Raw genomic sequence first — 7,338 nt, 5'->3', positions numbered from 1 at the left:
TATTTTTACTATTTCCTATAAGCACTTAACTGTGTTTTCTTCTAGCTCGGCAGCAGAGTTCAATTATTACATTGAGCACTTAAAGCATAAAATTACTGCTTACATAGAATTAATTGAGAATAATCATGTAATCAAGCACTTAAATTCTCACTACACTAAATCATTAGTAGTACTAAGAATAATTTTGCTTAAGTAAAAGACTAGATTCAGGATATTACCTTTTTTTTTTTACTTTTGTGTGATTCGTATTTAAGTAAGAATAATAAGAATAAATAAAATGTTTGCACTGCATGAATTATCAGTGTCATTCAGAGTCAAAAACCTCTCCGGTTATGGTTATAGTGTAATGGTTATGTTGTTCTGAGGCACTACTCAGATGTTTGTTCTCCGTGGTGATATGCTTGCTGTGTCCACACACACATACGCCCTAACAGTGGCACAGCGAGAGCAAAGTATCAAATTTCTTATTATTTGTGATTCTTTCTGAAGAGGGGAGAATTTTTCAGGTGTTTTCAAGTTTGTCCTGAATATCACGTCTTCTTTGTTACAGGTCAAAGTCACACACGAGTCCTTCAGAAGAAAAAAAAACTTGGGAAAAAAGTGCCTTGGACAGTAAGGAAGCCTAAATCTGACCAGCCCCGACGGACACTAGGCACAGTATTGTCATTCACTGAGGTCTCCTTCTGCTAAGGCGTGGATGGGTGCCACCCACGACTCAGGCTGGGCCTTGATGGTTAGCTGTCACCGCATGGGGGAGCAACCCAGGCAACAAAACCCAGACCAGGATAAAGACAGTGAAACTGAAGAGTGGAGAAGATAAAGAAACAAGCGGTTGAGACACACCAACCTGGGGCCTCTTCATGCTGGGATCCAAAAAAGATGTTGCTAAAACAAAACAAAAACATATTTTTCTTCATTTATTTTGCTCAAGAAAAGAGCGAAATCCAAATATGCTCAACCCTGCCTGTACTACCTTCTACACAGACAAGTTTTCACAGACCTCCAGCTGGCAGTCAGTGCATAGTTTCAGCCACTTGTGCTCATACTGAGAAAGAACTGTGATTAAATTATTAATTGCATGAATTTTCCTCTGCATCTTTGTGAAAAAGATAAAAAATAATAATAATAAAACAAAAGAAGTGGTTGTTGGATTTTGGTAGAGTGCAGTACAGAGTATATTTATGTATTTGAGTCATCAAAAGGTAACATTGTACATAATGTAGGCCATCTTTAAAAGCAGGAGCAATATCTTCACGCTGTAAAGCGAAACATAAAAAGAAGCCACCGATGTACCATAAATTAACATGACTGGCATTTCCCAAAGGGGTGTCCAATATATATATATATATATATATAAATATATATATACCATAGCTATATTTAAAAATGAAATATACTTAAATAAATTATGAGATTGGTACAAATATGGATTGCCTTTCTTTTCTTGTGCGATATTTTGCTTTGCATTCCCATCTTGAATGAGGAATGATCCTCGAATAACCCTGTGACTGGACTGAGTCCTGGAACATCTGATCCTGTGAACTTCCCACTGCTATTTCAGACAGACTGTTAAAAAAGATCAACTGGCAAAGCTCAAAGTGTTCGAATACATGTTATTGCAACATGATTTTTTTTATGTGATCACTTTCCAGATGTGGCGGTCAGCAGATTTCACTTGCTTTGCAGCAGTCACATTGAGAAAGGAGTTCCTCTTAAAAGGCTGAGTCACTCAGGTTTTCCTGTATATTTCTACTGGTATCTATTCATCAAAACCTTTTATTGTTATTTGAGCAGGTTTTGAGAAGTTTCCTGCAAATGCACTTAAGCAAAGGTGAATGTACAGTGCTTAACAAATTTATTATATCTAATGTAGGGCCTAAATTAAGAATACTGGTTATTACCAAAAAGGATGAGTTACTAATATGCTCAAAATTACATTTATTTACTGCTATCCCTGTAAATACAACAGAAAAAATAGTTTTAGTGGTTGAATGTTATGTTTCATTCATTTATGACTTCTCTAGCTCAAATTTGGGTATAGAAACTTATTTAATTTTGTCACTTACTTTTGTAAGTAATGCAATTCGGTTTATTACTTACCTAATAAATAACAATATATTATTAATTTTAAACAACCTCCTATGTTTTCTTCATTTTTATGGCAAATCGAATAAATTTATTAAGCACTGCAATATGTTTTTTGTTTGTTGTTGGTTTTTTTAAAGCATTTTAAAGGAGGAATGGGACCCACGAAAAGCAACACCATTGTTACTGTGGATGTGCTACAGACCACAACAACTGACAGGCTTCACTGAAACCAAATTGTGATAAAGAAATTGAATGCACACTAAAACAATTAGCAATTATGCTGACTAAGGGGAGGAGATAAATAACAACAAGACAGAATTAATTAAAAAGTATACAATTCTATTGACAGTTATATTATCTGTAAATCCACAACTGGTGCAAAAATAGTCCCTACAAAGACAAAGATCAAGTTTACTGCCACTATATGCAGATTACATGGACGACTGATTATCTAAAATACACCTCAAACATGGCAAAATACTTGAGTACTTTTCGGGTTCTTTTGGGTGAACTGGCCCTTTAAATAAGTGCATCAAGATAAAGTTCTCTTAAGCCTTTTGCATGAAATTTGAACCCTGTACAGATGCAACTGCTGCAGACTGAATATTTTTGCAAGAAATTACTTTCGAGGGAAGCTTAATTTGTTTGGGTTTGATCCTAACCAAGACAAGAAAACACTCACACTGCTTGGAGGACCTTGAGTTGAACTTCATAAAGAGATTAAAGTTGGCTCTGCTCTATTCAAGTATCCCAGTGAGACAATGGCAGTTAGCCAGTATGCATTTATAGCAGAAGCTAAAGCACCTTCATGGAATTAAGTCGTTTATTTCAAGGTACTCTGTGGAAACAGACCACCATGTATGTTTTAAAAAATTAGACTACTAAAATATCTATATATTTTCTTGATCTTTTTTTTCCAATTCAGGGTTACAGTGGGGCTCCAGCCTATCCCTGCTGTCACACAGCAAGAGTTAAATAGATCACCAGTCTGTATCAGGACTTACACAGAGACAGATAACAATTTACACCTATGGCCAATTTAGAATCATTAATTAACCCAACATGCATGTCTTTTAGAAGACAGCAGGACGTCAGTGTACCCAGAGAGTACACGCAAACCCCACAGAGAGGCCCCAGCAGCTGGAAGATTCAAGCCAAGGACCTCCTTTCTCCCCAAAGGGGAGCAACTTAAAGACTAAGACGAGCTCTTGTACAATAATATAATCACTTTTTATGTAAAGTAAGGTAAGGCTGATACCATTTCTGTTTTTACACTAAATAAGAGGCTTGAGCTGGTTAACTTAACATAAATGGTGGTAAATGGACTGATTCTTACATACCGCTTTTCTACTCTCCTGCAGTACTCAAAGCGCTCTATACAACATGCCTCATTCACCCAATCACACCCATTCATACAAGCGCTGTTTAGCTAACATTCACACACATTCATACTCCAATGGATGTATGGGAGAGCAACTGGGGGTTACTATCTTGCCCAAAGATATTTGGCATGCAGACTAGGTGGAGCCAGGGATCAAACCACCAACCTTCAAATCAGTAGCTGACCTGCTCTACCACCTGAGCTACAGCCCATGGTGAAAAGATCCAAATTAAAAAAAAACAACAACAAAAAAACAATTTCATCATCAACCTTTAAAGCTTACTATTTAGAATACGAGTTTTTAAATTGTACAAAAAATGTTTACTAAGGCATAAAAAAATTAGTTGCAATTGAATTGAATTGAATTGATTGAATTGAATTGATATACCTTTATTAGTCCCACAAGGGGACATTTCATAAGGCTGCCGACCTATTGCACGCAATGGCGGTGCCATCTTACCCTCCGACCATACATACATTACACAAAACATCACATGGGGAAGACAGGTCAGAGAGGTATAACAATGGAAAATGCACCACATGAGGAAAGATAAGGAAAAAAAAAAAACTCCCCCCGGACTGAGCTCCAACAGGGAGATCAGTTTGAGAACAGAAAAAAACACCTCTGCACATAGCACATGAAAAAACTCTTAATACACCAAAGAAACACATGACAAGCAACAGGGGTGGGTAAAGGGTGAAAGGCAGCCGAATTAGACAGTACATCCGGGCCTGCGTGCGCTGGTCTCTTTGATCCCCGTCATCACCGGAAGGGAATAAGCGTCAAAGGCGTTTGGAAAGGGAGGGGGGATGATTGTGTGCATATATGCATGACCTCAATAGAAGCTCAAATACTTTTTTTTTAATGTATATAACCCCGGTTCTCTGAGTAGCATGAGTGAGCGTCTCACTATCCGATTGTTCAGTCTGACGTCACTAGCCGTGTCTGGGTCTAAACTCCGCTCCAGGTCCATATATCAAACAATCACTATGGCATTACTGAGAGTTGAAAAACTGTTTAAAGTCTTTCATCTTTAATAAAATGATCAGCGTTCTGCCCTACCAGGTGTAACAATTGAGTTTAACATCCAGGCATCCATGAAAATGGAATTTATGACATTTAACAGAGTTAGAAGTTAGCAGGAAGTTAGCTCACTAGCTTCTATCTAAATACAATATAGCATGTCCTGACTGCGGGGTTTTGGAAACAAATTCAAACGTACAGCTCTGTTATCACTTCCAGCATAAATGAAGACAGAAAACTAAACAGCAGTGACGTTTGTAGGGTTACTGAAGTTGGGCTAGCTGGTATATAATGATGTGCTACGTGACCGCTAGCGACACAGCTTTGTTAGCATAATATAAACAAGCTAACTTTTTTTCCACTCGATAAAAGTTACTGTGAGTGTTCTCGGTGGTCAGGAACAAATGTAATCGCATGGCAGGATGCTGTAAAAGGACCAAACTTCAGCCAGGAGAACAACTGAGATCATCCATTCACAATACGAGGTTAGTCATTCATATACTGCTGCATGGGCTGGGCTGTAGTTACATCCTAAGGTTTTAAAAACTGAGCTTAAATAAATGATTAGTGGTAATAAAAGCTGAGGGAGGTCAACCGGGATCACTGACTGTTTTAGGAGCTTTTTGAGATCAAATAGAAGAAAATACATAACATTAAACATGTTAACAACACAAAAGCCATATTAAACGCAGACTACTTTAGACCCGGAAGTAGGATTCGTCGCATCATCACTGAACAACCGGATTGGAACACCTCCTGCGTGACCTTAGCCAGCCCTTACAGGCTGGGTAAGGGCAGCCTGTAAGGGCGCCCATGTCAGGAGGGGCTAGTGCCTCCCTATATAATAGGCTGACATAGCATCAGATACCATTCAAAAACCTCTTCTCGCTTCTCACAGAAACCTGTAGACAACTGTGCTATTGGGTGCTAAGCTAAACTGTCCACAGATTCGAGTGAACAACTCGGTCGCCGGGCGCTTTGTTCCCAGCTTTTCAGTTGTCCACTAGCATACAAGCAGTAGCAATACTGTTCTGTAGCTAGTGCTGGTGTCAAGTAGCAATACTTTCACCCAGGGAAGTAGCAGTATTTTCCAAAAGTGAAGTAGCAACACTTTGCTTATAAAGGTACCACTAGCTTCACCATCAGGTAGCAATACCCTTCGATGCTAGCGGTTTTACACATTAGGTAGCAATAGCTGTAGAAAAGTAGCACTACTTTTCACCCCACGTTAGCTGAGGAATAGCAATATTCTCCACACTCAGTGTCAGTCTCGCTAACGTGTGCAACCCTCTAGCTAACCATAGCTACGACTGTCAACGAAGTTGCACAACTCTGTCCTAGCGGCAAGAAGATTTCTTCCTGGGATACACACCCTGTGTGTGCGGCATGCCTGGGTTTATCTCACCCTCGGGCTGCCTTGACACCCGCACACGACTGTATCCACTGCGCGGCTTTCCCACGCAAACTACTCCGCCGCAGGCTAGCTCGCTAGGCTAACCTGTCGGGTGGCGACCCTTTGCTGTGTGAGGCTGCTGCAGCGCAAGGAGAAACTGAGATGCCCAATGATTTGGCCGCAACTGGATCTCGACATGCAGGACATGTGCAAGTGCGCAGCTGCTAGGCTCAACATCCTGTGGCCCGCCATACAAACAGAGATTGTAAAGTCTCGTTTTGACAGAAAGAAATTGCCAAAGGCGAAAAAGACAGGGAAGCATGTGTTGCCTGTTTTCTCTGAGCTTCTTGATGAGATAGCGGTGACGTGGAAAGCAAAACCTTACAGCGAGAAACACCCCATCGTGGGGAGCTCCCTGCTGGATTGTGAGGGGATGGAGTCTATCGGCCTCCGCCAGATGCCACAAGTGGAGCGGTTGGTAGCAAGCTATCTTCACCCAAGACGTCTCTGTCCTCATCGGCCCCATCTCTCCCCTCCAAAACAGACCGCTTCCAGTCTAGCCTTACAGATAAGTGCTACAAGGCAGCGGCTCTGTCATTAAGAGCCCACAACGCCTCCTCTATGCTAATGGCTTACCAAGCTGAGCTAGAAGAGGACGTGCATGGGGCGATCATGGCTCAGGGATTGGGAATCGCATCTGTAACTGGAAGGTTGCCGGTTCGATCCCTGGGCTCTCTGTCCTGGTCGTTGTGTCCTTGGGCAAGACACTTTACCCTACTTGCCTACTGGTGTTGGCCAGAGGGGCCGATGGCACGATATGGCAGCCTCCCTTCTGTCAGTCTGCCCCAGGGCAGATGTGGCTACAAATGTAGTTTACCTCCACCAGTGTGTGAATGTGAGAGTGAATGAATAGTGGTATTGTAAAGCGCTTTGGGTGCTTTGAAAAGCGCTATATAAATCCAATCCATTATTATTATTATTATTATTATTATGACAGCTAAACCAGATACCACAGTGTGGGAAGAGATCTCTCGTTTCCACGGCTGTGATAATGCAGATGAGCCCGTCACCTCGCTCACCTGTGACAGAGGTGACGGAACACCGAAATGGCGTATGTTTCGCACTGCAACCAAAAGGGGGTGCCAAAACGCCATCTTCGGTTGAGTGGCCAGTGAGCCCTCTGTCTCTCCACATAAAGAGCTGGGCTACCTGCACTCAGTCAAGATGGGTGCTGAGGTCATTGGAAAAGGGCTACAGGCTGCAATTCAATGTCACTCCACCACATTGCAAAGAAATCGTTTACTCTCGTGCTCTGGGCGAATCTGCCACTTTTCTCCTGGAGGAAATTTCCACCTTGAGAGACAAAGGAGCTATAAGAGTTGTCCCTCCCGAGGGAATGCACAGCGGATTTTATTCAAGGTATTTCCTTGTGCCAAAGAAAGGGGGGAGGGG

The 7,338-nt window shown here is 41.4% G+C and overlaps 1 protein-coding gene across 1 annotated transcript in view; it reads left to right on the top strand.

Moving 5' to 3' along the window:
* The window catches only part of alkal2a (ALK and LTK ligand 2a), a 4,871-nt gene extending 3,548 nt beyond the window's left edge, over nucleotides 1–1,323 (top strand). Inside the window, exon 6 of the mRNA XM_005734438.1 lies at nucleotides 551–1,323. The gene's annotated coding sequence lies outside the window, so the exon portion shown is untranslated. The remainder of the gene's footprint in view (nucleotides 1–550) is intronic.
* Nucleotides 1,324–7,338: the final 6,015 nt, after the last annotated feature.

This window comes from Pundamilia nyererei, unplaced genomic scaffold (genome assembly GCF_000239375.1).
Source record: "Pundamilia nyererei isolate P.nyererei 1_Seehausen unplaced genomic scaffold, PunNye1.0 scaffold00058, whole genome shotgun sequence".
Taxonomy (NCBI): domain Eukaryota; kingdom Metazoa; phylum Chordata; class Actinopteri; order Cichliformes; family Cichlidae; genus Pundamilia; species Pundamilia nyererei.
The sequence above is the reverse complement of the archived record's forward strand: the minus strand, read 5'-3'. Positions and strand labels throughout refer to the sequence as shown.